The 4,968-nt window shown below is 36.3% G+C and overlaps 1 pseudogene; it reads right to left on the reverse strand.

Annotated features, from left to right (window-relative positions):
- Positions 1-2,942: 2,942 nt before the first annotated feature.
- Positions 2,943-4,653, reverse strand: LOC145118733 (UDP-glycosyltransferase 73C4 pseudogene; annotated as a pseudogene).
- Between the last annotated feature and the right edge of the window lie 315 nt (positions 4,654-4,968).

Below are 4,968 nucleotides of genomic sequence, written 5' to 3' on the forward strand. Positions count from 1 at the left end.
AAATTATGGACTCCATTAAAACACATAAATGATCAAGAATTAATTAATAAACAATTTAGCAAATAATTCCTATGATGTAACAATAATTCATAAGAACATGAATATCATATCAAAATTTCAAGAACATATGAACACATATAAACATGGAATTTTGATATTGGCCATTGTAAATGGATTAGCACAAACATTACACCATCTACAACAAGTTTTAAAACACCAAAACAATTTAGGGTAATGTTTCTAGTCCATTTCCAGCAGCAAAAGTCGAAAATCTGCACTCTGCCTAGCCAATTCGTCGAGTGCATGAACTGACTCGCCGAGTTGGTTGAAGTTTCGCTTGGACTCGGCGAGTCCCCTGTGCAGACAGCAAATACTTCGACTTTTTCAGCTATTTTGCATCAAGTATCAACAAACAAGCCTAGGCTCTGATACCACTGTTGGGTTTTGAGCATTCTAACACTCCTAAGGTGTTCATGCAACCCTAGAAACCTTGGATCTATGTTTGACTAAAATACATGCAAAATAATTTTCCAAGGTTCATAACCTATCTAGCATGGCATGGGGTTTGAGAGCCTAGCACCAATAATGTGAATGCCTAGCACCAACTTTTAAACATAAAAGATACTAGAAGAGTTACATACCTTTAGTAGTGAGTTGATTCCTTAGGAGTTTGAGAGCCTAGCACCAATAATGTGAATGCCTCAAATGGAAATCACAAAACACCACAAACTTGGAAAACTTTATGAGAGAGTATAATAGCTTCTAGAAATCGGCAACTCTTATGCACACACATTGTGTCATTTCAAGCACCACAAGCCTCTTTATATATTGTAGATGATTAGGGTTATGAACCATGTAAACCCTAATAACCCATGTCTTTTCCTTTTCCAAGGATCCATGGTTTAAAAGCTCCATGGATCATCCATGGACTCCCATGCAAGCTTAGCCCATTTCTTAATGAGTATTAGCCCACACTATATAAATATAATAGCCCATATTTAATTAGTCACTTTTTGATCACTAAATTAATTCATAATTGATTTAAGATCAATACTAATTAAATAATATGATTTCATATTAATATATTATAACTTATATTATATTGATAAGTCATAAACATACTATTCTCATAACATTATCCATATAAATAGTTCGGGTAAAGTGCAACCCAAATGGACCATACCGGGTCGGGTCAAGTATATACCAAATAAGTTATGGACTTAGACACCTTATCCAACAGGAATATGATCGGCCGACCCCTTCACAATTGACATAATGACTTAATTGACCCGACAAAATAAAGTTCCTTCCCTTATAAATCCACTTAAAAAGTTTAGTGACTAAAAGGGACCCTAGAAAGTTCATAGGTCATATGTGTCATTTTCCCTACTTTATTATGCTAACAATTTGTAATGATGATGCATACAAAGTTAATACTTTATTATGCTAACAATTTGTAATAATTATGCATACAATGTTAGGGGGCTTATGTTCGCCATTTTATACAACAACAAAAACAAAATATATGTCACATAGGGATGGAGTGAGGGAAAGGTAATATGTATACAATTGTACCTCCACCCCATGCTAGAGATTGCTTCCATAGATGATGACCTTAGTCATGTCAAATGTACGCTTACAATGGTGAATAAAAAGTAAGGGGGGAGTAAAAGAGAAAATAGATAAAAACTCATACAAGCAATAAAGTTGAAAGTAAAAAAGGAGACATAACCAAGAGGTAAACAGCATATAGAAAATACATACATATAAATAGGAACTAAGGCCCATACTATTCGACTATCTTCATTGTAAGCCTCCTCTCATTTTTATTTGATGCCATGTCCTCAGAAATGGTCAACTCCTTCATGTATAACACAAATCACCATCAACTGTGACCATCTCGACACTTCTAATTGTAACCATCGGCAAAAAGCATGGACCATACTACCCAGTCATAAATTTTATGACAGATCTCATCAATAATTAAAGCAAAGATGTATATGCTAAGACTCGATCCCTAATTAGATTAGCGAGTAATGTAGCCAAGAGTTTGTTTGAAGGTAGACCAAATAATTTACAAAATATAAACAAGTAGCAAAATACTTCACATGGTAACTAAATGTAACAATGTATGATTTTAAATAAATTGTCTGTTTAAGTTGAAAGTAATTGATTAATTAAGATATTAAAAAAATATTAATATACGAACCTGATAAACGAGGAATTCACTGTGAAGATTGAAATGCAATTTGATATATTCAAAAAATTATAGAGTCAATTTTTTAATCGACATGCCTCAACAGATAAATTATTTCATTCATTATAAATTTAAGTTTTGAATGGGATGGACCATGTCACAATTCACAGCCTTAACATTTTTTATTCAAAAGAAATATAATTTTTTTATATAAAATATATATTTCACTTCAAATTTGTGTGGGGTAGAACAATGCCCATTGTTACACCCATATAGCTACGCATTCCCACTAATATATATTTGTTGATTTGTACAGATTGATATGCTTCTGGATCTTATTGATTGGTTTCCAGAAGTTGGTCTCCGGAAAGGAGATGCATGAAGGTAGATTCCTGGAGATGAGTTTTCACTAAGGGTGTTCCAAGGGACTCTCAGCAGCTCATTCGTTGGCTTGACTCGTTTCTTATTTTAGGTTCATTCTTCTCCCGATATATTGTACTAGTAAATCCTACATCTAAACCATTCCTAAACTAATAGAAATCTCTCTAGGTCGTGACGTAGCACACGTAAATGATTGTATTAACCACATATAGACTTGTATGTTCTTTATTTTCTTCACATATCTTCTTATTGGTGCCCTTTAGATTTGCCATTGTATCTTGCTTATTACTCAATGTAGTACATGATGTAATTGATATTATTTCCCATGAATCGATCTCTCATTAATCAATGGACTAAGGCCAATACAAATGGGCCGAGATATAGACTAACAATATGCTAAACAATAATAATAACAGTTACTAATAATAACACGCTAACACATATGGAAAACATGTATGAAAACTTCATGGTCGGACAAAGATATGGATTTCCAAAGAAAAAGAAAAGCTATCAAGATAAGAATCATCAACGAAATCTTAATACGTACATCACTAGCAACTATAACTTATCTGCCATGTCCTTATTTATGTGTAGCATGATATCTTCAATGAACAGTTTTATATTAACTTGAGACGATCCTTCCTCTTCTAACGCTTTTTCAGCCATCTCCCTAAAATATTTAGCTTTTTTTCTTCGCTCTTCTCCTTCAATACCTTCATCCATCACCATCTTCACAGCTTTACACACGTCCTCTCGTTTCACTTGCATCCCGGCTGCATCTTCCTCAACTAACGGCATCACTGATTCAGCCCCAACACCCACACCCGTTCCCACTACTTCCAGAACCAACCTCTCGTTAAAAAATTGCTCAGCAAATTGAGGCCACGTTATCATCGGTACACCTGCACAAATCCCTTCAATAGTCGAATTCCACCCACAGTGAGTCAAGAATGCTCCTAATGAAGGATGTGATAATATGAGAACTTGCGGGGCCCACCCACGGATCAAAACACCTCTTCCTTTCACTCTCATTTCAAATCCATCTTCCACCAACCATTTCTCTATCTCTTCTGTTCGACTCCCTCCTTTCACCACTAAAATAAACGGGGATTCTGACTCTTCTAACCCTAGAGCCAGTTCTATAAACTGTGGTGGTGTGAGTCGCGTTAGGCTCCCTAAACATGCGTAAACCACACTCCCCGGTTCCTGAGAATCGAGCCAGGTGATGCACTCATGGCTCGTGATGATGGAATCATTACTTCCACGTTGAGCTTTATCTAAATCATTCTTGTTAGATTGTGAAAACGGCCCGATACACCAAACTTTTTGCTTCACTTTCCTGTATTCGTCGATATATCTTCTTTCCAACTCCTCAAAACTGTTTATAACTACCCCATATGCTCCTGTTTCTGCTGCTCTAATTTTCTCACGTACAGTTTTTATCACCTTTGCCTCTGCACTCTTTCCTGGATTGAATAACCCTGGAAGCTGAGATTTAGTCATGGTTATGTTATCCGGTAAACCCGGCAACAAAAATGGATCGAAATCGCCCACCCGTTCATGAACCTTGGAAACACAGAGATTATGAGTAGCTAACTGAGTGAAACAACTCATTCCATCGAAAATAACCCATGGAATCTCGAACTTTCTTGCTACATCTTCTGTCCAAGTTAAATGTTTATCAGAAATCATACAACTTGGTTTCGGTTTAAGGTCGTTAAACACTTTTTCAAGTGGTTCTTGGAGTTTAGCAGTTGCATCAAAGAAGTTCTTGGTCAACTTGAATGATGGCAAATCGTCTACGTTTTCACATCCTTCTGGTAATCCGTATTCTGAGGCTGGGAATTGGAGTTGGAGGATTCGGATAGGGTGGCCTGAGGCCACTGCACGGTGGAGGACCGCCCCGAACCTGGCGGCGTTACGGGGTGTGATGACGACGGTGACGGTGGCTGATTGTTGTGCCATGAGTTTGGCCATGTCCACCATTGGAATGAGGTGACCGGGGCACATTAGAGGTATCATAAGAACATGAACATTAGAAGCCATTTCAGTGTATGAACTATGATCGAAGTATGATTTTTTGGGGGGACTATATATTATGGTCTCATTTGGATGTTATATACGATTTTAAAAAGTTTAAGTCCTTTTCTGCTTTTAATGTCCACAGGTTTTGAGTGTTTTGAAGTGTTTAAACTATTTGGCTGGGATTTGGCTTCTTCTCTAAAGCTGAAAAGGGTAATTCTTAAATAATTTTTGTGTTTGAGAAATTTACAAATTTAGCTAAAAACTTCAATGATTTTTTATAAAATAGCTAAAGATTAGCACTTTTCATAAAATAGCTAACAAAATACAGGTGATTAAGCTCACCTGCGATTTTAGCTTTCTTAGAC

Source organism: Lactuca virosa, chromosome 6 (genome assembly GCF_052849685.1).
Source record: "Lactuca virosa cultivar CGN04683 chromosome 6, Lactuca_virosa_CGN04683_v6, whole genome shotgun sequence".
Classification (NCBI taxonomy): domain Eukaryota; kingdom Viridiplantae; phylum Streptophyta; class Magnoliopsida; order Asterales; family Asteraceae; genus Lactuca; species Lactuca virosa.